This window comes from Stegostoma tigrinum, unplaced genomic scaffold (genome assembly GCF_030684315.1).
Source record: "Stegostoma tigrinum isolate sSteTig4 unplaced genomic scaffold, sSteTig4.hap1 scaffold_55, whole genome shotgun sequence".
NCBI classification, from domain to species: Eukaryota; Metazoa; Chordata; class Chondrichthyes; order Orectolobiformes; family Stegostomatidae; genus Stegostoma; species Stegostoma tigrinum.
In genome coordinates, this window is record NW_026728483.1 from 672,251 (window position 1) to 697,369 (window position 25,119).

General features: G+C 43.7%; 1 protein-coding gene and 1 long non-coding RNA gene across 3 annotated transcripts in view; both read right to left on the reverse strand.

Annotated features, from left to right (window-relative positions):
* LOC132208864 (uncharacterized) overlaps nucleotides 1–20,836 on the reverse strand; it is a 56,759-nt gene extending 35,923 nt beyond the window's left edge. Inside the window, exons 1-2 of the long non-coding RNA XR_009444969.1 lie at nucleotides 20,743–20,836; nucleotides 9,029–9,297 (exon numbers count right to left, since the gene is read on the reverse strand). This is a non-coding gene — a long non-coding RNA (uncharacterized LOC132208864). The remainder of the gene's footprint in view (nucleotides 1–9,028; nucleotides 9,298–20,742) is intronic.
* Nucleotides 20,837–22,456: 1,620 nt separating this feature from the next.
* The window catches only part of LOC132208863 (utrophin-like), a 56,612-nt gene continuing 53,949 nt past the window's right edge, over nucleotides 22,457–25,119 (reverse strand). For both annotated transcript variants that reach the window (XR_009444967.1, XR_009444968.1), the window contains one exon: nucleotides 22,457–22,609. The gene's annotated coding sequence lies outside the window, so the exon portion shown is untranslated. The remainder of the gene's footprint in view (nucleotides 22,610–25,119) is intronic.

Below are 25,119 nucleotides of genomic sequence, written 5' to 3' on the forward strand. Positions count from 1 at the left end.
AAAATGTATGTGTGTTGATATTTTTTAGACTTCTTTAAAGTTGCCAAGGTCCACATCTAAGTTCTGAAGGACTCTGTGAAAACTTCAAGGCTGCTACACAAATCATTCACAGACATGGATGCAGTAATAGACATCTGCAAAAAACCATGTTGGTCAATGCTTCACATCCTGGCAAATGTCATCATGCTTTCAAGTTGCAAGTCTGCTTTGCCAGCCACTTTTGGCCATCAAAAAATTAAGGGGTAGCTACTGAGCTAAAGAGCCAAGCAACTAACAACTGGGCTTCTGACTCTTACACACAACATAGAACATAGAAAAGTATAGCACAGTGCAGGCCCTTCGGCCTACGATGTTGTGCCGTGGAATAATCCCAATCCAAAAATAACCGAACCTAACTTACATTCCCCTCAATTCACTGCTGTCCATGTGCATGTCCAGCAGTTGCTTAAATGTCACTAATGGCTCTGCTTCCACCACTACCACTGGCAAAGTATTCCATGCACTCACAACTCTCTGGGTGAAGAACCTCCCTCTGACATCTCCTCTATACCTTCCTCCTAACACCTTAAAACTATGCCTCGTGGCAGTCAATCCTGCCCTGGGGAAAGGTCTCTGCCTATCGATTCTATCCATTCCTCTCATTACCTTGTACACCTCGATCAGGTCACCTCTCTTCCTCCTTCTCTCCAGAGAGAAAAGTCCGAGCTCAGTCAACCTCCTCAACCTGGTAAACCTCCTTTGCACCCTCTCCAAAGCCTCCACATCTTTCCTATAATAGGGCAACCGGAACTGGAGACAATATTCCAGTGCGGTCTCACCAGGGTTTTGTAGAGCTGCAGCATAACCTCGCGGCTCTTAAACTCGATCCCCCTGTTCATGAAAGCCAAAACACCATCTGATTTCTTAACACCCTTATCCACTTGTGTGGCAACTTTGAGGGAGCTCTGCACTTGAACACCAAGATCCTGCTATTCCTATACACTGCAAAGAATCTGCCTTTAATCCTATATTCAGCATTTAAGTTCGACCTTCCAAAATGCATCACCTCGCATTTATCCAGGTTGAACTCCATCTGCCATTTCTCAGCCCACCTCTGCATACTGTCAATGTCTCGCTGAAGCCTGCAATAACCCGATACTATCAATGGCACCTCCAACCTTTGTGTCAGCAGCAAACATACTAACCCACCCCTCAACCTCCACATCCAAGTCATTTCTAAAAACTACAAACAGCAGAGGCCCAAGAACAGAGCCCTGCGGGTCACCACTCAGCACTGACCTCCAGGCAGAATATTTACCATCTACAACCACTCTCTACATCCTGTCAGCCAACCAATTCTGAATCCACACAGCCAAGTCACCCTGATTTCCATACCTCCTGACTTTATGAAAGTGCCTGCCGTGGGGAACCTTATCAAATGCTTTGCTGATGTCCATGTACACCAAATCCACTGATATAGATCTCGAGTTAAAACTAACAGTGATGATGAAACTATCATAAATTGTTGTGACAGAAAACTGAATTCACTAAACTATTCTTCAGGGAAGGGAATCTGCTTTCCTAAGCAATTCTGGTATATGACTTCAAATTCACTGGAATATGGCTGACTCTCTACTGACTTCCAAAATGGCCTACCAAGCCATTCCTGGATGGGAAATGAATGTTAGCCTTGCCAGCAGTGCTCTCATCCTGTGAAAGAATGCTTTAAAAAAAAGTGGATTTAATAAATGTAGAAGTAAGTAACAAAACAGGACAAAACAACTCAAAAAGGCTTTGAAGGATAACACTACTAAGTCCTGTTCTTCTTCCTTACTTTATGCTATCTGTACGCAGAACTGTATTTGAAATTACAATTTGACACCTGCCTGATGCACATCACACATAAAGACATCCTGAGGCATCCCAAAACTCAATCTGTTAACCAGTTCCAATTCAAGCCATTAGGAAATCAACCTCTGGATGTCGGGTATGGGTTGCCTGAACAAGCATAAACTCTTCCCTTTTTATATATACCACCAAGCAAATAGCAGACAATTAGGTTTAATGCAGAAACGGTTTTAGGTTTTGGTTGGCAAAATCAGGGCAGAACTTATACACTTAATGGTGAGGTCCTCAACAGTGTCGCCAAACAAACTTGGGGAGCAGGTTCAGAGTTCCTTCAAAGTGGAGTTGCAGGTAGAGAATAAGGCGTTTAATATGCTTGCTTTTGTTGGTCACAGCACTAAATATAGAAGTTGGGAAGTCATGTTGCAGCTACAAAGGACATTGGTTCGGCCATTTTTGGAATACTGCATTCAATTCAGGTTTCCTTGCTATAGGAAAGTTGTCGTGAAATTTGAAAGGGTTCAGAAAAGATTTACAAGAACATTGCCAGGGTTGAAGGGTTTGACTGTAGGGAGAGGCTGCTTTCTCTCAAGTACCTGCTTCAAAATCTTCCCACCCCCCAGCCTCATCTCATATCCAGCCCGACTGATCCAGGCTGATCACAAGGTAACAATGTGACCACCTCTGAATGGCACTTCTCACAAGACATTCGAAAAAAGTCGCTCAGCCACATCATTTCTTTTTCTGGCAACAGAAGTTTTAATTGCAATACATTACAAAGAATTAACGAAAAGAAAAGCATGCTGCTGTTCGACTCTTCAGAAATATGACAAATCCCAAATTTCCAGTTAAATCTTGGTAAAAATGGAGTGACGAAAATCATCTGCACGCAACGGGGTGGCCTGTTCTTGAATCCATAGTATTTATGTAGCCGATCTTGTTCAGTTTCTGGTTAATAGTAACACCTCTGATGTTGACAGTGGGGGATGCAGCGATGGTAACAGCAATAAATATCAAGAGATGATGGCTGAAATCTCCCTTGTTGGAGATGGCCATTGCTTGGCACTTGTGTGGTGCAAATATTACCGAGCACTTATCAGCCTAAGCCTGGATAATATACTGGTCTTGCTGCATTTAAACATGGACTGCTTTATTATCTAAGGAGTTGGAAATGGTACTGAACATTGTGGAGTCATCAGTGAACATCCCCACTTCTGACTTTATAGAGAGAAGCTGAAGCAGCACAGATGTTTGGGCCTTGGATGCTGCCCTGACGAACGCTGAAAGAGATGTTCTGGAGGTGAAATGACTATGTCTAACAATCACAAACGTTTTCCTTTGTGCTTGGTATGACTCCAATTAACAAAGACCTTTTCCCTGCCTTACAAGAATCGAAGTCCACCTTAAAATATTCAATGACCCCAACTCTGTCATCTTATGAGGCAGCTAGTTCCAATGTCATACAACTATCAGAGAAAAAATGCTCTGCTCATCTGTCCTGAAGTGGCAAGTCCAAATTTTGCATAAGTGTCCCGAGTTCAGCGCTCGCCAAAGGAGAGGAAAAATCTTTCTACATATTCCTCATGAAGACCATTCGGAATCATACATACTTCAAGGAAATCACCTCCTTACTCTTCTCAACCTCAGCAAAAACAAGCCCAGTCCTTCTAAGACAACAAAGTGTGGAGCTGGATGAACACAGCAGTCCAAGCAGCATCCCTGGAGCACAAAAGCTGATGTTTCGGGTCTAGACCCTTCAGCCTCTCTGATGAAGGGTCGAGGCCCGAAACGTCAGATTTTGTGCTCCTAAGATGCTGCTTGGCCTGCTGTGTTCATCCAGCTCGACATATTGTTATCTCGCATTCTCCAGCATCTGCAGTTACCATTATCTCTCCAAAATAAAGGCTGATGTCTTTCAAAACCCAATGTCAGATTTTGCAGACAGTCCTTACCATGGAAAAAAACTAAATATGTATGAAAGAAGAAAACTGGAGGTGAAACCATTCAAACAATTTTCATTGGCACAACAAATGTTCAAACTGTAAAAGCAGGTTAAGCACCTGTATATGAGGAAACTGTACTCAAACTTTGACCAGACACTTAGAGCTAACAAATGCGAGAAATATCCATTTCTTTCTGGATTACCAATTTTGCTGTTGGGAAAATAGGCCTAGACTTAGCAATGTAAATTCAAACAAGATAGCAACCTCTCAGATCTCAACACTCACAGTCGGAGAGTTCTGTTTTCACAGGTTGGAGTATAATCGCATCAAGTACAATACACCAAATCTTCTTTGGTACCTTTTCCTTCCATAAAACTGTTTTTAGTAGATGCGCACAGAATTCATTTTATACACGTTGAAAAGTTCAAGAGGCCAGTTCCAGCACTTTGACTTGCATCTTCTTCATCATCACAACAGAACAAAATAAAGACTCACTCTTTGTAAGTCACGTGTTCAATTTTTAGTGACAAGGTGAAGTGCGAGAACTGCTCACTTGATGTTAAAATCTCTTAACTATGTACCTATATATTTCAATTCTGTGAAATATGTGGAATGAGTTCGAGAAAAGGATTAATTTTGTTGCTCTGGGAGAGAGCTGGTACAGATAAAATAGGTTGAATGGCCTCCTCCCATGCTAAAAATGTCCGTAACTATTCTTGGCGCTGCTAAATTAAAGTGGGCATCCTTTCATTATGACTGTGAGGCGCAGCATGTTATGATAGATGGCATAATGGAGAAATCCTTTGTTATTAATGAATTTGTCGGCACTAGGCATCCTTCCGAAGTCAAATGTTTGACATGTACCTGTTGCAATGACTTGGTTCCAAACACTTATAATGTGGAGGTGCTGGTGTTGGACTAGGATGGACAAAGTCAGAAGCCACATGGCATCAGGTTATAATCTGACAGGTTTATTTGCAATCACACAAGATTTGAAGTGCAGTCCCTTCATCACGTGCGGTCAGAGAGGAAAACACACAGACACACAATTTATACGCAGAGAGATCAAAAGATCATACAACTGGTGTGAGTGGAGTGTCAGATAATAAGTCTTCATCCAGGACGTTTGTTTATTTGCAGATATTTTGTTGAAGAAGCACACAACTTGTAGTTACAGTCAGTGTGGTATCTTATAAATTCTTGCTTTTGAAATAAAGTTTAAAACTCTGAGACAGATTCTGAACACAAGCCTCTAAACTACAAGTCAGAGTCTGACCTGAGATGTCACCTTGTACATTCCTGTTGCGCTGCCTGATTATCATGACAACACAGCACTGACATTGACTTTATAAACACTTCACTTGCCTTTAACACTCTTGGTCGCCTGGAAAGAGTTATTATCTGACACTCCACTCAGGCCAATTCTATGATCTTTTGATCTCTCTGCTTATAAGCTGTGTGTCTGTGTGGTCACCTCACGAACTGCACCTGATGAAGGGGCTGCACTCCAAAAGCTTGTGTGAATTGAAATGAACCTGTTGGACTATAAGCTGGTGTCATGTGACTTGTGACTTCACACAGTTGTAGCATATGTTTTCAATCCTACCATGACTTGACAATAAGCCAACTTCTTAAAATTTATAAAATGAGAAGTATGTCTAACCTTGAGCCTTTAAAAAAGGAAATATTACAACCATAGTATTCCCCATGGTAGTCTCATTCAGAAGGTCAGGAGGAATGGGATACAGGGGAACTTAGCTGCTGGGATACAGAATTGGCTGGCCAACAGAAGACAGCGAGTGGTAGTAGAAGGAAAATATTCTGCCTGGAAGTCAGTGGTGAGTGGGGTTCCACAGGGCTCTGTCCTTGGGCCTCTACTGTTTGTAATTTTTATTAATGACTTGGATGAGGGGATCGAAGGATGGGTCAGCAAGTTTGGAGACGACACAAAGGTCGCAGGTGTCGTTGACAGTGTAGAGGGCTGTTTGTAGCCTGCAGCGGGACATTGACAGGATGCAGAGATGGGCTGAGAGGTGGCAGATGGAGTTCAACCTGGATAAATGCGAGGTGATGCATTTTGGAAGGTCGAATTTGAAAGCCGAGTACAGGATTAAGGATAGGATTCTTGGCAGTGTGGAGGAACAGAGGGATCTTGGTGTGCAGATACATAGATCCCTTAAAATGGCCACCCAAGTGGACAGGGTTGTTAAGAAAGCATATGGTGTTTTGGCTTTGATTAACAGGGGGATTGAGTTTAAGAGTCGTGAGATCTTGTTGCAGCTCTATAAAACTTTGGTTAGACCGCACTTGGAATACTGCATCCAGTTCTGGTCGCCCTATTATAGGAAAGATGTGGATGCTTTGAAGAGGGTTCCGAGGAGGTTTACCAGGGTGCTGCCTGGGCTGGAGGGCTTATCTTATGAAGAGAGGTTGACTGAGCTCGGTCTCTTTTCATTGGAGAAAAGGAGGAGGAGAGGGGACCTAATTGAGGTATACAAGATAATGAGAGGCATAGATAGAGTTGATAGCCAGAGACTATTTCCCAGGGCAGAAATGGCTAGCACGAGGGGTCATAGTTTTAAGCTGGTTGGTGGAAAGTATAGAGGGGATGTCAGAGGCAGGTTCTTTACACAGAGAGTTGTGAGAGCATAGAATGCGTTGCCAGCAGCAGCTGTGGAAGCAAGGTCATTGGGGTCATTTAAGAGACTGCTGGACATGCATACGGTCACAGAAATTTGAGGGTGCATACATGAGGATCAATGGTCGGCACAACATTGTGGGCTGAAGGGCCTGTGCTGTGCTGTGCTGTACTGTTCTATGTTCTATGTTCTATGTTCATAGTACAGTCTGGCAGTAAGGACAGAACGAATGATTTAATCGACTGTGTTTGACACCTCACAATTAATCCCCCTGATGGAAGAAAGGTTGGCTGTGTTCTCTTTCTTCAGGAACATCCAGCTAATACCACCTTACTACTGCTTGTTTTATTCATCTGGTGTTCCATCTAATTCCTTGCAGTCTTGGTCAAACCTTCATGTAATTTATTTTAATTTTCAATAAAATAAATTTAACTTTATATTCCACAATTTCAACATTTCCTTTGAAGGTTTGAATGGTTCACTTAGTACACTGCACATGTTGTGTTCATAATTGGAGAAGATGGTGGAAAAATCAAGATATATTGACAAGTAAACAAATGGCTAACTTCTGCTTTCTTGTCAGTAAAGCCTTTTGAACAGAACATAAAGTTGCGCAACTACGTAGAGATAACAATTTAAAAGTGGGAAGACCACTGTTTGTGGTCCCCACACCAATCTCTGTTCACTACCTACGGACTGCATTACTCCTCCTTGGCAACAATGTTATGTTACGCTTGTCTCAGCACAACCTTGGCATCTTGTTTATCCCACGATGAACGTCCGACCACACATTCATGCAATCCCTAAAGCTGTCTCTTTACATCTTTTTAATACTGCCTACCTGTCTCTTGTCTTGGCTCATTAGCAGTGAAACCTTCATCTGGAACTACTTCACTTCTGGACCTGACAACTCCAATGCATTCCCTGTTTGAGTCCCACATTTGCCCATTGAAAGCTTGATGTCGTCTAAAACTCCACTGCCCGAGTCTCATCTTGAACCAAATCCTATTCTCTGTACTTTCTACCTGACTGACAGTATTAACAGTAATTTTATTAAATTCTCATTTTTGTTTACAAATCGTTCCTTGGCTCTGCCAATCGCTATTTTCGTAATCTCCACCAGTCCAACCATAATTCAGGATATCTGCACTCGTCTAATTATGTCCTCTTGCCCACTCTTGATTTCAAACGGCCCACTACTGGTTGCCAAACATTTAATTGTGTAGGCTTCAAACCCAAGAAGAGACTTCCTACACCTTCAGCGAGCAAACTCACATCCAGAACCTCAACCTGAGCAACAAATCTTCGCAAAACTCACGAACTTCCGACACCTCTTAGCCTCTGTACATTTCCTCTTTTAAGGCACTTTTTAAAAGAATCCTCTTTGATCAAGCTCTTGATCATCAGAACTAACTACTTAATAAGGCTCAGTTGTATTCTGGGATCGTTAATACTCCTTTCAGATGTCTTCAAAGTTTCTCTCCAATAAAGAGATTACATAAGTGGTTGAAGTCATTGCCAAGCAGAGGGGGGCGAATTGGGGAGTGATTTCAAAGAGCTATGATATGCCAGGAGACCGCCTTCCACACGCCAACTCTGATTCTACAAAAGCAAAAATGATTTTCAGACTTGGGAAGATCCTTCAAAAATGTCACAAGTAACCAGCTTTTGGGCAGAGTCGAGCTGCTGAGATGATAGACCAGGAAAGAGGGGTACCAGTACTGATAATATGCTGAACACAATCAAATTTTGAGGTTGTAGAATGATGTGGTCTTCAGCATTTTTGACACTTTGACCATTTTCCTTCCTTTCCACACAACAAGTCAAATAGCAGCAGCACAATGTTGCATGGCCGCTCAAGCCTGCTCCACCGTTGATGATGATTGTGGCTGGTCTTCCACATCAATTAAACTATTGCTCATATCTCATCCGCTTTTCAAAACATCGATTTATTCACGTGTAGCATCCCTCTCGCTAACTTCATGAGAATTCATTCCAATCACTGAACTAACGCTGACCCACCCCAGGTCAAAAAATTCAGCTGAGATCAGGAACTGATCTCGCCTGTATGGCTGAGCTGGCTTTTAAAAAGTTTGCCAGTGAGATAGTCCCAGTGAGAAACATTCATTCAAAAAAATAGAATTGCATGGATTGCTCTCCAATCCTAAACTCTATTCAAATTCAGTTGGCTGAACGGTTGGTTTGTGATGCAGAGTGATGCCCTGCAGAGAGGGCTCAATTGCCACACCAGTGACCTTACCACAAAGGGTCTTCGCCTCAACCGCTCTACTTGCCTGAGGCATGGTGATCTTCAGGTTAAATCATAACCAGTTGTATCTCTCTAAGGAGTGGCCAAATGGCGTGGTAAGGCTTTACCTTTAATCCTGATAACATGGCAACAAGCAGATAACTCAGCTGATGTCACTGACTAATAGAATCCTCAATTATACTAATATTACCGATGTGATATCATCAGAAGGCATGCTCAACGAAGTTTTAATTTGCAAATTAAGTTAACAACCATTCAATCAATATTACTTCACTACTCATATTACTGATCGTCTCGATACAACATTGTGGTTACATCTGTTCATAAGTGAAGTGTAATGTAATTGCACTTACTGTGGTTTTATCAATGTGATCCTGCAATGAGTCAATAAGCAGTTCACCCACAGGTTGCCAATCAGTGCGGACCCCTTCAGCTGTTATCACATGAGCCTCATGATCATCCAGAGCTTTCTGCAGTTCTTGAAGTTTCTCCAACACCTTTTCCACCTGTTCCTGCCAGTTGCTCGCATGGATTTTCAATTGCTCCCAAGTTTCCTTCACTTCTATTGACTGTTTGCGGACAGCTTTGGCAATTCTCTGGGCTCTCTCTTCCGGGGTAGGTTCTGGAAATATGAAGTGCAAATAATTTATCAACTATTCATGACTTGGATCTATAGAACTTAAGTTTTCTTTCTAAACCCCTTTCCTCTAAAAAGTCTCTCTGGACTTTCTCCTGAAATTGGGAATATATAGTATAAGACTAAAGATTTTATGACAGGCACATCAATGACAAATTCTCTAATTAGCTAGCAGGTCGCGGAGCCATTAACAGGGAATCACGCAGAGCCAATGCCAAGCCGAATAAAATTCTGCAGATATTTGAAATTTATGACTCCCAAGGAAACTTTAAAAAAGGAGAAGGATTAGAGTGACTAAATGGGTAAAATTCTCAACAAAAGATACGAACAATCCTTTCAGGATCTCTTTCGTAGCTATGAAACAAACATCCAACATAAACCAACTTTCATCTTTCAGGGCTGGCAAGTTAGAATGATAAACCCAAAGTCTACCCTGCATAGTTCTCTCTAGAGCTCACTTAATGAGGTTCTTAAGAGATATAGACACAACAAAGTGTGCAGCTGGATGAACACAGCAGGCCAAGCAGCATCTTAGGAGCACAAAAGCTGACATGTTGGACCGAGACCTTTCATCAGAAAAGGGGGGGGGGGGAGAGGGTTCTGAAATAAATAGGGAGAGGGGGGAGGCGGATCGAAGATAGATAGAGGAGAAGATAGGTGGAGAGGAGACAGACAAGTTAAAGAGGTGGAGATGGAGCCAGTAGAGGTGAGTGTCGGTGGGGAGGTAGGGAGGGGATAGATTTGTCCGGGGAGGACGAACAGGTCTCGGGGGTGGGAAGCGGTTAGGAAGTAGGAGATGGGGGTGGGGCTTGAGGTGGCAGGATGGGCTAGGTGGGCTGGTTTTGGGATGCGGGAGAGGGAGGGGAGATTTCGAAGCTTGTGAAGTCGACATTGATACCACGGAGACGCAGGGTTCCCAAGCGCAATACGAGGTGCTGCTCCTGCAACCTTCAGGTGGCATCGTTGTGGCACTGCAGGAGGCCCAGGGTGGACATCCTATCTGAGGATTGGGAGAGTCAAAACAGTTCACGACTGGGAGGTGCAGTTCTTTAATGCATTGAGCATAGGTGATTGGCAAAGCAGTCCCCAAACCTCCATTTGGTTTCCCCGATGTAGAGGGGGCCACAAAGGGATCAGCGGATACAGTATACCACATTAGCAGATGTGCAGGTAAACATCTGTTTGATGTGGAAATTCTTCCTGGGGTCTGGGATGGGGGTGAGGGGGGAGGTATTGGGACAAGTGAATTTTAAACATTATGCTGACAATATTTGTGGATATATAGGCAAAAGTGCTGGGTGTAGGGGGTGCTGGAGGCGAGTGTGGAGCGGATTAGGGAGTCACCTAAGTGTGGAGGGAAAAATGTCTTTGGTGTGGGGTCGGATCGCAGATGGCAGAAGTGTCGGCGGACGATGCATGGAATCCGGAGGTTGGTGTGGTGGTAGGTGAGGGTGAGGAGGACACTGTTTTGGTAGTTATTATGGGGAGCGGGTATGAGGGATGAGTTGTGGGAAATGCGGGTGACACGGTTGAGGGCGTTTTTGACTATTGAGGAGGGGGATGTTGTGGTCCTTGAACAACCCTCAACAATTTCTCTTTCAATTCCTCCCACTTCCTACAGACAAAGCGGGTGGCCAGTGTACCCACCTGGGCCCAAGCTACGCCTGCCGCTTTGTAGGTTACATGGAACGCTCCCTCTTCCGTACCTACACTGGCCCTAAACCCCACGTCTTCCTCCGTTACATTGGTGACTGTATCGGCACTGCCTCGTGCTCCCACAAGGGGCTCTAACATCCACTTCAGCAACACCTTCCTCCCGAACTTTAAGTTCACCTGGACAATCTCTGATACCTCTCTCCTTCCTGGACCTCTCTATTTCCAACCACCAAGAAACAAATATCCATTTCAAGTCCACCAACTCCCACCAAATTCCCGCAACAATTTCATCCACTTTCCCCATTCCTTTGACTCTGCATCTGCTCCCAGGATGAGGGATTCTACTCTCGTATATCTCAGATGTCCTCATTTTTCAAGGACCACAACTTCCCCCGCTCAGTGGTTGATAACGCCCTCGACCGTGTCTCCAGCATTTCCTGCAACAAATCCGTCTCACCCCACCCCACAACAACAACCAAAACAAAGTCTCCCTCGTGCTCACGTACCACCCCACCAACCTCCGGATACAACGCATCAGTTCCTTCGAAACTTTGATATTCCCTGGGAGGCGACAGAGGAGGTGGTGGAGCCTTTGGCCTTCATCTTTGAGTCCTCATTGTCTACAGGTTTAGTACCAGAGGAATGGAGGGTTGCAAATGTTGTGCCTTTGTTCAAGAAGGGCAGTAGAGATGACCCAGGTAATTATAAACCATTGAGTATTACATCTGTTGTCGGAAATGTTTTGGAAAGGGTTATAAGAGATAGGTATTATAATCATCGAGCAAGCACCAATTTGATTGGAGATAGTCAACATGGATTTGTCAAGGGCAAGTCATGTCTCACAAACCTCACTGAGTCATTTCAGAAGCTGACGAAGCATGTGGATGAGGGTCGGGCAGTTGACGTGGTGTACATGGACTTCAGTAAAGCCTTCGATAAGGTTCCACATGGTAGGCTACTGGAGAAAACATGGAGACATGGGATTGAGGGAGATTTAGCAGGTTGGATTAGAAACTGGCTTTCAGTAAGAAGGCAACCAGCCGTGGTTGATGGAAAATATTCAGCCTGGAGTCTGATTACTAGTGGTGTGTCTCAAGGATCTGTTTTGGGACCACTGCTGTTTGTCATTTTCACAAATGACTTGGACGGAGGCATTGGTAGATGGGTTACTAAGTTTGCAGATGACACTAAAGTCGGTGGAGTGGTGGGCAATGTGGAAGAATGTTGCAGGTTGCAATGGAAACTTGGATGAACTGCAGAATTGGGCTGAAAGGTGGCAAATGGAGTTCAATGTGGATAAATGTGAGGTGATTCACTTTGGGAGGAATAATAGGAAGGCAGAATATTGGGTCAATGGAAAGATTCTTGGTAGTGTTGCTGTGCAGAGGGATCTTGGTGTTCATGTACGTAGATCCCTGAAAATCGCCACCCAGTTTGATAGTGCTGTTAAGGCGGCTTACGGTGTATTGGCTTTTATTGGTAGAGGGATTGAGTTCCAGAGCCGTGATGTCATGCTGCATCTGTCCAAAAAGCTAGTGCGGTCTCACTTGGAATACTGTGTACAGTTCTGGTCACCCCATTCCAGGAAGGATGTGGAAACATTGGAAAGGTGCAGAGGAGATTTACCAGGATGTTGCCTGGTCTGGAGTGAAGGACTTCTGAAGAAAGGCTGAGGGACTTGGGTCTGTTCTCGTTGGAGAGAAGATGGTTCAGAGGGGATTGAATAGAGACATACAAGATGATCAGTGGATTAGATAGGGTGGACAGTGAGGGTCTTTATCCGAGGATGATGATGTCAGCTTGTATGGGGGGGGCACAGCTAAACATTGAGGGGTGATAGATTTGAGATAGATGTCAGAGGCAGGTTCTTTACTCAGAGTGGTAAGGACGTGGAACCCCCTGCCTGCCAATGTAGTTAGCTCAGCCACATTAGGGGCACTTAAACAGTCCTTGGGTATGGATGATAATGGGATCATGTAGGGGGATGGGCTTAGATTGGTTCACCGGTCCGCCCAGATTGTTGCAATGGGCAAAAAAGCACACCATTGTCTCTACTTCCCAGGAGGCTAAGGTCATTCTGTGCGTCCACAAGGACAACTTTCACTGATGTACCACAGAAAGCATCCTATCTGGATGCATATCACAGCACGGTTCCTTCAGCTAAACAATCACAAGTTATTATGGCTCCTGCCTTTCTTCTTCAAGGCAGAATTGGTTCTGCTTTGTCATAACTATATTGGGAGAAAATCCATGCTCAGTTCAAGTTAATTCTTCCAACAATTGAGATACCATGGAATACTGAGCAATGAGTTGGTGTGAGAGAGAGAGAGAGAGAGACAAAGACAGAGAGGTTGGTCGGCGGGGCCGGGGGTGGAGGGAGACAGGGACAGAGAGAGAGAGAGAGAGAGAGAGAGAGAGAGAGAGAGAGAGAGAGAGAGAGAGAGAGATGGGCGATAAGGGAGAGAGAGAGAGACAGTCAGACAGACAGAATGGGTGACAGAATGTGAGCGTGTGAGTGCCTGCATCAGACAGTGTGAGAGATGTTGCTGAGGTGGAGATAGTTGAGAGTGTCAATCACCAACGATCTCTCCTGGTCCACCCAGATCGTTGCAATGAGTGAAAACAGCACACCAATGTCTCTATTTCCCCAACAGCAGCTTCTTCACCGCTGCTATTGGACATCTGACAAAGGAAGTCAGGAAACATATCAAAGAAAAAGAGACAGCCTATAAAATGGCCAAGAGCACTGGGAAATCAGAAGATTGGGAAGGCCACAAAAACAGACAGAGGATAACAAAGAGAGCAATCAGGAAGCAGAAGATCATATATGAAGGTAGGCAAGCTAGTAATATTAGAAATGACAGTCAAAGCTTTTTTCAATACGTAAGAAGCAAACGAGAGGCAAAAGAAGATATTGGGCCGCTCCAGATTGATTCTGGAAGGCTATTGATGGGAGAAAAGGAAATAGCTGAAGAACTTAATAAGTACTTTGCGTCAGTCTTCACAATGGAAGAAATGAGTAGTATGCCAACAATTAGGGAGAGCCGGGGGCAGAGTTGAGTACGGTAGGCATTACAAAAGAGCAAGTGCTAGAAAAGCTCAAGGGTCTAAAAACTGATAAATCTCCTGGCCCCGATGGGCTACATCCTAGAGTTCGGTGGGAGGTGGCTGAGGAAATCGCAGAGGCTTTGGTCGTGATCTTTCAAAAGATCCGTCAGGGAAAGTCCCAGATGATTGGAAAATTTCTGTTGTAACTCCCTTGTTTAAGAAAGGATCAAGGCAAAAGATGGAAAATTACAGGCCGATTAGCCTAATCTCGGTTGTTGGTAAAATTCTAGAATCCATTGTCAAGGATGAGATTTCTAAATTCCTGGAAGTGCAGGGTCAGATTAAAACAAGTCAGCATGGATTTAGTCAGGGGAGGTCATGCCTATTCGAATTCTTTGAAGAGGTGACAAATATGTTAGACCAGGGAAACTCAGTAAATGTTGTCCATCTAGACTTCCAAAAGGCCTTTGATACAGTGCCTCACGGGAGGCTGCTGAGCAAGGTGAGGGCCCATGGTGTTCGAGGTGAGATACTGGCTTGGATTGAGGATTGGCTGTCTGACAGAAGGCAGAGAGTTGGGTTAAAAGGCTCTTTTTCGGAATGGCAACCGGTGACGAGTGCTGTCCCGCAGGGTTCAGTTTTGGGGCCGCAGCTGTTCGCCTTATATATTACTGATCTGGATGAAGGGACTGGGGCATTCTGGCGAAGTTTGCCGAAGATACGAAGATAGGTGGACAGACAGGTCCTACTGAGGAGGTGGGGAAGCTGCAGAAAGATGTAGACAGTTTAGGAGAGTGGTCCACGAAATGGCTGATGAAATTCAATGTGAGTAAATGTGAGGTTTTGCACTTTGGTAAAAAGAATACAGGCATGGACTATTTTCTAAATGGTGAGAAAATTTGCAAATCAGAAGTGCAAAGGGATCTGGGAGTGTTGGTCCAGGATTCTCTACAAGTTAACTTGAAGGTCGAGTCCGTAATTAAGAATGCGAATGTAATGTTGGCGTTTATCTCAAGAGAGTTGGAATATAAAAGCAGCCATGTGCTTCTGAGGCTTTATAAGGCTCTAGTTAGGCCCTATTTAGAAAACTGTGTCCAATTTTGAGCCCTACACTTCAGGAAGGACATACTGGCCCTGGAGCGTGTCCAGCGGAGATTCACACGGATGATCCCTGGAATGCTAGGTTTAATGTATGATGAACGGCTAAGGATCCTGGGATTGTCCTCGTTAGAGTTTAGAAGGTTGAGGGGCGATCTAATAGAAACTTACAAGATAATGTATTGTTTAGAAGGGGTGGACGCTCGGAAGTTGTTTCCGTTAGGCGGGGAGACTAGGACCCGTGGGCACAGCCTTAAAATTAGAGGGGGTAAATTTAAAACTGAAATGAGACGACATTTCTTCAGCCAGAGAGTGGTGGGCTTGTGGAATTCATTGCCGCAGAGTGCAGTGGAGGCCGGGACGTGAGATGCCTTCAAGGCAGAGATCAACAAATTCTTGATCTCAAAAGGAATCAAGGGCTATGGGGAGAGTGCAGCGAAGTGGTGTTGAAATGCCCATCAGGCATGATTTAAATGGTGGAGTGGACTTGATGGGCCGAATGGCCTTACTTCCACTCCTCTGTCTTAAGGTCTTATGGACAGGTACATGGATGGGCAGGGAGCAAATGGACACAGACCCTTAGAAAATAGGTGACAGGTTAGACAGAGGATCTCGATCGGCGCAGGCTTGGAGGGCCGAAGGGCCTGTTCCTGTGCTGTAATTTTCTTTCTTCTCTTTATTTGTACTCTTGCCTCTCTCTTACCTTTATAGCTGAAAAAAAACTCCTGCAATTTTTTTTTAACATTACCCTCATTAATATTGCCCTCATATTTCATCATCTTCCCCCTTATTGCCTTTTTAGTTGTCCTCTGCTAGTTTTTGAAAGGCTTCCCAATCCTCTGGCTTCCCACTCACCTACACCACATTTTATCCTTTTTCTTTTGCTTTCATCCTGTCCCTGACTTACCTTGTTAGCCATGGTTGCTGATCTTTTCCTGATCTCAACTCCGCTCTCCTGCCAGCTCCCCATGGCCCTTGATCCCTATTTTTCATCAGAAACATATTTATTTCTTTCCTGGATCGGTCGATTGGTGCTGCCTCCATTGCATTCAGGGGCAATGAATTCCACAGATTCACAACCCTCTCCTCATCTCCATTTTGAACATTCCATCTCTCACTCAACAGCCACAGCTTCTTGTTTGAGACTGTTCCACAATGCAGAACATGTGCTCAATGCCCATCTTTTCAATCCCCTTTACTATTTTATATATCTCAATCAGAACCACCCCCTCACTCTTTCGAACACCAGCAAGTACAAGCGCAAGCTACTTAGCCACTTCTCATACGACAGCCCTTTTATCCCTGGAATCAGTTAAACCTCCTCCGAACTGCCTCCAGTACAAACGTATCTATCCTCAGTGAGGGGATCTAAACTGGACACAACACTCTGGTCTCACCAATGCCCAATATATGAGGAAAAACACTTTGTTACTTTAATGATCCAGTCCTTTTGTGACAAATGCCAGAGTTCCATCTGCCTATCTTATGCTATGCTATACCTGCATACCCACTTTCGGCTATTCATGCACAAAGGCAGCCAGATAACACACTTTGAATCTTCCTTCCATTTAAATAATAATTCGCCCTTTTTTCCCCTGGGCAAAATAGGCAAGCCTTGTGCTTATCCACATTAACCACCTGCCAGATTCTGGTCCATTCTCCTCGCCTGTCAATGTTCCGCTGTGTATGTTCTATTTCACATCACAGGCTGTTGTCCCACCTATTTCAGAATCATCCATGCATTCTGTTATGTTACATTTTGTCTCTGCTTACATATCATTTGTATAGGTTACAAATAGTTGAGGTCAGAGAACTGAACCCGCAGCACCCAACTAGTGACAATTCACCATCCAGGCAAAGACTCATTTATCCTGACACTCAGCTTTCTGTCAGTTAGCCAGGCCTTTGTTCAAACCAATATTCTACCCTTCATCCCCTTGGATCTAACGTTCTGGTTCACATTTTTATGCAGCAACTGGTCAAATTCTTGCTGGAAATCTCAATATGCCACATCCCTCGGATCCCTGTACAAGGTCCTCAATTCTGCCACCTCATCAGTTCCTGACTTCATTCCAGCTTTTGTTCAAACACGGTCAAAAGACTTGAATTCCGGAGGTGAGCTAAGGATGGCTACATTTGACCGAGTGTGGCATCAAGGAGCGCTACCAAAACTGCAGCTGATGGGAATCCAGCAGAAACTCACCACTGGTTCGAATAATATCTGCACAGAGGACGATATTTTTTCCATTCTTTCATGGGAAAGAGGGCATTGCTGGTTAGACCAGCTTTTATTGCCCATCCCAAATTGCATAACTGATATCTGGAGTTCCATGTAGGCCACACCAGGCCACGCAGTTTCCTTCCCTAAAGAACTTAAGTGAATCAGATGGGTTTTTCCGACAATTGGCAATGGATTTACGATCATCATTAGACTCTTAATTCCAGATTTTCATTGAATTCAAATTCCATTATGTGCCATCGTGGAATTTGAACCAGGTCCTCAGCACATTACCTGAGTGTTTGGATTAATCGTCTAGTCATAATACCATTAGGTCATCGCCTCTCCTAATGGGAGGCATTTTGGTTGTTGGAGGTCACCTGCAGGAGGTCCTGAGAGTACAGTCCTAAGCCTAACCATCTTCAGCTGCCTTATCAATGACCTTCTCTCCATCATAAGCTCAGAAGTGGGGATGTTCACCAGAGATAGCAGAATATTCAGCATCATTCACCACTCCTCAGATAGTGAACCTGTCCATGTCCAAATGCAACAAGACCAGAACGATGTCTAGGCTTGGGCTGCTAAGTGGCAAGTCGCATTTATACTTTACAAATACTAGGTAATGACCATCTCCAGTAAGAGAAAATCCATAAATTGTCCCTCGACATTCAATGGTGTAACCATCACTGAATTGTCCGCTATCAAAATCCCAGGTTTTACCAGTGAACAGAAATTCAACTGGACTTCCTATTTAAATGCAGTGGCTACAAGAGCAGGCCCAAAGTTTGGATTACTGCATCAAGTAACTCACCTCCTGATTCCCCAGGCCTGTCTACCAGCTACAGGAACAAGTCAGAAGAATGGTGGAATACTCCCCACTTGCCTAGATGGGTGCAGATGCAAAAGCACTCAACAAGTTCAACACCATCCAGGAAAAAGCAGCCGACTCCCTCCAGTGCTCATTAGCAGCAGTGTGTACCATCTATGAGATGCACTGAGAAATCTGCAAAAGATCCTGAGATAGGACTTTCCAAACCTATGACAAATTTCAGCTACAAGGGCAAGGGTAACAGATATATGAGAACAGCACCACCTACAACACCCTGTCTAAGCCACTCACCATCTCAACTTGGAAATATATTGCTGTTCTTTCACTATCGCTGGGTCAAAGTCCTGGAAATACGCCCCGACTGACTGAGTCTACCTACAGCACATGGACTACAATGATTCAACAATGACAAGGGTAACTAAGGATGGGAAGTAAATGCTGGCCCAGTTCGTGATGCCAGTGGCCCAGAAACAAATAACAATTAAGTATCACCTACCTCCTCTTAATTCCAGTTTCTCATGCAGCACCATTCTGATTAATCTATAAAACATGGTCTTTCTATAGCAATGCTCAAAGCTACACACAGTACTCAGTTGTGATCAAATCATAGTCTGCACAATATTAAGAACCATCACTGGCTGATGAGTATGATTGCCCAGCTAGGAAATTCCATATCACAGGTCCTGAGCTCTGTGCGGGTTGATTAGCCTGAACTGGAGCCACATATCTGACCACACGTTTAGGTCGTCTTTCGGAGTGGTGGAAGTGGTCTCGGCCTTGAGAACATTGGCATTCCTTTCTCCAGTTCCTTTCCCACACTTCAACTTCTTGTCTGGTGTTCATGAAGAATTATGTGCCTTCATACAGGAGATTCCCCCAAGTTGGTTTCTTCTGAATGGGGATATCCATACTTTGACCTCCAAGTACTACTTCTTGAAGGAACATTTCAAGGTCTTTGAAATGCTTCCTTTGACGACTTCTTGTTCAGATGCCTTCCTTGAGTTGGCAAAAATTTACTTTGGTAGTCATAACTTCGGCATCCCAAGTACATGGCAATCCCAATGAGGTTTGTTTCAAATCATCATGGCGTCAATGCTGATGCTGGGAGGTTTTTCCTCCTCGCTGATGTGGAGAATCCATGACAAAACTGTGCTGAAAGGGTCTTGAAGTGGCAGCTCTATGTTATCCAGGTTTCACAGTCATATAGAAGAGGCTGAACGATGCATGCCTTGAACTCAAGGATCTTGCGATCAGCACAGATGTCACAATTGAGCATTCTCATCCTTAGGAGTCCAAAGGTGCCACTCGCAGATTGGACGTAATGTTAGAATCTCTGTATCGATGTCAGCCTTAAAAGAGAGAGAGCGTCCCATCTAAGGGAAATGTTCTACATTTGGGAGGATTTCTCTATTAATTTTGATGAAAAGATGGACCACAACATGACAGATTGGTAAAGGATTTGAGTCATCTTGAGGTTCGAACACAGAACATAACAGCGCAGTACAGGCCCTTTCGGCCTCGATGTTATGAAACCAACCTGAAGCCCAACAAACCTACACTATTCCATTATCATCCATATGTTTATCCAACAACCATTTAAATGCCCTTAAAGTTGGCAAGTCTACTACTGTTGCAGGCAGGGCATTCCACGCCCTTACTACTCTCTGAGTAAAGAACCTACCTCTGACCTCTGTCCTATATCTATCACCCCTCAATTTGAAGCTATGTCCGGCCCGTGTCAAACATGGCCATCCGAGCCAAAAGATTCTCACTGTCCACCCTATCTAATGCTCTGATCATCTTGTACGGTTCCATTAAGTCGCCTCTTAATTTTCTTCTCTCTAACGAAAACAGCCTCAAGTCCCTCAGCCTTTCCTCAAAACGCCTTCCCTCCATACCAGGCAACATCATGATAAATCTCCTCTGCACCTTTTCCAATGCTTCCACATCCTTCCTGTGATGCGGTGACCAGAACTGTACGTAATATGCCAAGTGCAGCTGCACCAGAGTTTTGTACAGCTGCAACATGCCCTCATGGCTCTGAAACTCAATCCCTCTATGAATAAAACCTAACACACCGTATGCCTTCTTAACAACCCGATCAACCTGGGTGGCAAATTTAAGGTTGAGGCTAATTCTTCAGTATACTTCTGCAAAGGCCTTAAGGGAGATTTGAAGACTTCTGAGAGCGGAAATGACATTGTGAACCACATACTGAAGTTCCATATGCGAGGTCAGTGTCATTTTCTTCTTCGATTTCAACTGGTTGAGGTTAAAAGGTTTTCCATCAATCCTGTCCAGGCCACTGGGAAGCTTGTTCTTCACGAGATTAAGAATGGCGGTGGCAAAGCTGGAGAAAAGGGTGGGCGTGATGGCACATTCTTCCTTGAGCCTCAACTTGACCTCAAAGAGCTTCTGCACAATATTGCATTTCTGGTATTGAAGCCTGATTTAAGCTGTTGGCCTTTTATCATTTTAGCAAACTACTTCAACTTTGAGGGAAGATTGTATTTAAATGGTTAAATCCCTAAGTTTCCACTGATTGGAACAATTCTATCAAGTGGAATACTATATTACTCACCGGAGTGCAGTACTCCACCATGGGGCAATGTAACTTGTGTCCCTTTGATGTGCGCCCCAAAAAGAAACAGCTTTGGCAGATGTCAGAATTGAAGTGCTTGAGACTGCGGTACCTATAAAGAAGTAAGAGAAATGTTCATTTTTGTTTAGATATTTTCAACCTTTGAAGGAATGCAAGTTAAGTAGTTAAATTACATATTTCTTTTTATTTTGAAGAAACGGTAAATTGTTTGGGGAGAAACAAATGCTAGGAAAGTCGGGGAAAACTGTCCCAACTCCCCCAGTCAATTTTCATAATGCAATATCTCATCCCTGGAATCATTCCTGTAATTTGGTCCTGCTCTGTCTCCAACATTTTCACAAAGTTCCCTTCGCATGGAAGGTTTTCATCTGCCATGGTGGCATAAACCTATTCAGAAGTAATCTTGCCAGAATCTTCCCAGCAATGCAAAGGCTGGTGATCCCATGGTTCTTTGAGCAATCTGACATTTCTCCTTCAGTTTTGTACAAGATATGGCATCTGAAAGATTCTGTGAAATCCTGCCCTGTTCCTCATAGTCCATGAAAAGCAAACAGATCTTGGCCTTCAGAGTTAGGCTACCATTCCTCAAGCTTCAGATGGAATTCAATTGACTCCGGGTCGCTGTTGCTCTTTACTTAGTTATGGTAGTCATAGTTTCATCCACAGTTGGGGTCTCACTTCTTAGACAGGGAGTTGTTTGGTCAGATCAATGGCAGTAACACGCACCTTTTCCAAGATGGTCAATCTTAGAAATGTAGGAGAATAGTTAACCAAAAAGGTTCAATTACCCCGTAGAAATCCTGTCCAAATATGCATTTTAATTTACTAATTATGGACAAGAAGTTTTATCGATCATTTAGCAACACCACAGCAATCACTTTCATAGGATGCACACACACTGATTACAGGACTAATAAAAAGGCCTTTCTGTAAATTCCCAATAATTGCAAATTACAGAAGCAACCGCAAGTCGAGTTACAATCCGTTCTGAGCCACAGTGTCTGTGATCAATGCAACTGTGAACAAAATACCAAAAACATGCAGCATTCACCTCTCACAAAAATTAAGGTAAAGAAGTTGATACTTAATTTATCCTAATTACTTCTCTGGTCCATAAATTTGTTGGGATTTTTGACGATTTCAGTTGTATCATTTACTGACAGAGTTTCCAATAGAACATCTAAAGTTAAAGCTTTCTTTAAAAACTAATTCCCACTAACTTTCTGCTGGTTTGCACATCTCACCTGAAACCTACGATTGGGTACTCTTTGCAGATGTTACACTTAGCCTGATGTTTTGCAGTTTCAGCAGCTGCCACACGGTGTCGAACAGGCAGCCACACCATGGACTGAGGCTCCAATCTCATCCACTCGACAAAGCGTTCAACGTCAATCTCTGGTTTGTTCTGGCCCTGGAGGGAAATAAAAGATCAGCTGCATGATTAATTATGTCAAGCTTACGTCCGCTATCCTCAGTGATATGGTATCTCATACACTATCACTGGGGTTTCTGACATTGTTTTTTGTCATTAATCTAATAAAAACATTGACTACTTATCAACATGATAGCCTTGGATTCGTGGTGGTACATGTTAGCCTCTGGAACTAATTCAAACCGAAAATGAGCACAAAAATCATACTGGCAAGTGGACCCGCTTGACCTTATGAATTGGTGCAGAGCACACTTACATGTTGGAAGCAACTGCGGATACTTGGTTCAATGTTGCAGCCTCCAAATGAAGCTACCTCACCCAGCTGCCAAGGGATCTGGACTGCATCGTAAAGCAAAAGACTCAGGCTTCGTTGGTCACATAAATCTGTGGGTTCAGCGACTTGTTTGAAGAGATCTGCCAAAGTTATCCAGAAGAAAAATATTGATATTCCTCAACTTCAGGGAGGTAGTTGAGAGTTCAATACATCCAATACATCTTCCTCAATTGCCTTGTTTTGTAAATTATGTTGAAAGATTATTTTATGATCTTGATTGGCTATTTGCAAACAACTGTGGAAACAAAAACCTCTGTTTGTTTACAACAATGGACAATGTATGTTGTATGATTCTCCAAGGAAGTCATTTTGTCAATGTCTTTCTTGATTGTAAATCTCAAAACTCTCTGATATCTCCTCATTCATTTCACAGAGGTAATCTTTGTGTGGACCTGGAAAACATGGGCACTGTCCTCAATGAATATTTTGCGTCAATCTTTACAACGGAGAAGGACACTGCAAGTATAGATATCAGGGCAGAGGACCTCGGAACATCAGAGGTTAAGACATAGGGAGATGCAGCTGGTTTAGCAACTTTAAAAGTGGATACATCTGCAGGCCGAACTGAAACGTATACCAGTTAGCGAGGGAAGTGAGGGAGGAGATATCTGGGCCCCTGGCAGCAATTTTCAAACCCTTGTCAATCACACGTGAAGTCATGAAGGACTATTAACATTGTCCCACTATTATCAAACGGACAGAGAAACAGACCAGGAAATTAAAGACCAGTCAGAATAATCTCAGCACTGGAGAAGCTACAAAGAGGCATTCTTAGGGGTAGAATGTACTTGCATGAATTAATCAGAGATAGTCAGTATGGATTTGTTAAGATGAGGTCACATTTCAGAAATTTGATCCAAATTTAAGGAGATGTTGGAAGATTGATGAACTTCTGCATTTGATGTTGACTGAGTAAAGTCCCCCTTGGCAGACTGATCAAGAAAGCAACAGTCAACGGGATCAAAGGCAAAGAGGCACACTGGAGCCAAAACTGGCTGAGGCAGAGAGCACAGGGTGATTGATGGTAGAGGGATATCTATTTGACAGGATGTTTGCTTTCAGTGGGGTTGTGCAGGGCTTGCCACAAGGGCCCTTGAAGTTCGTCATGTATATTCTTCATTTGGGCTTAAACACAATTTGTATGACCGTGTCGCTAGCAAATCACGAATTCAGTGAGGAGGATATCGGTGGAATGGTCATGTAAATAACAGCCATGGGATCAAAGGCAAATTGGCAAATTGGTTGACAGACAGGAAGAATAAACTTCAGGAGGAGATCAACAGACTGGTCAGCGGGACACAGCAATTGGAACTCAACCAGGAAAAGTGTGAGCTAACGAACTCGGGAGGGCTAACAAGGCAAGGGATCACACTATGAAGTGTGTGATCCTGGAGATTACTGAAAAAACCAAGATGCTGCCTGGGCTGGGGGTTCTCATGGAATCATAGAGTACAGAAGAGGTCCTACAGCCCACTAAGGCTGTACCTCTAAAAATACACTGCGACATATACTAGTCCCATTTTTACACACTGGACCATTCTCAAAAATATTATGACATTACAAGTGCTCATCCAAGTACTTTTCAAAGGTTGTACGGTTTCTTGTTTCAACTTCCCTCCCAGGCAATGCATTCCAGACCTTTACCACACTCTGGGTGAAAATGATTTTCCGCAAAGCTCCTCTAAATTTCCCGTCATTCTCTTTAAAATTGTGCCCTACCGTTATTGATGCTTTAACTAAGGGGAACAAAGCTTTCTACTCAACCTATCTATACCTCTCATAATCTTCTATGCCTCTATCAGGACCTCCACTCACCCCGCCAAACGTTCTCTGCTTCACAGAAAATAATCTGAATTTTTCCAGCCTTTCTTCACAGCTGAAATGCTCCAACACATGCAACATCCTTTTCATTCCCTCCAGTGCAATCACATCCTTCCTCATGGGTGGTGACCAAAACTCCACACATGACTCCAGCTGTGGCCTAACCAAACTTTTAAACAGCTCCAAAGTGACCTCCCCACTCTTACAATCTATGCCACGACTGATAAACGGAGATGTCCTATATGTCTTTGTAACAACCCTTACTAGCCTGACCTGACCCCTTCAGGAATTTATGAACAAGTACCCCAGGATCCCTTTTCTCCTCTAAGCTTCCCAGTGTCCTGCTATGCATTAGATTTAGATTTAGGTTTTATGATCACATGTATTCAATACAGGGTACAAGAGTACAATGTCACCTCAGACGGTGCCATCTCAGGTACAAAGTACCTCGGTACGAAATTTTAGATGCAGATGTAGAAAATTTATCCACCCTTCTTTATTCAGAGTCGTAGGGGAGTGGAATGCAATGCTGGAGAGGGTCGTGGAGTCAGCCTCATTAGGGGCATTTCATCGGCTATTAGTCAAGCACATGAATGACAGTCTAAGGTAGGAGTGGAGGTTAGATAGACCTTAGGATGAGGGTAAAAGTTCGGTACAACATCGTGGGCTGAAGGGCCTGTACTGTGCTGTACCGTTCCATGTTCTATGTTAGAAAAATAAATGAATAAGTTAACAAGTTCAGCACGACAGTCTTCTTAATATAACAGTA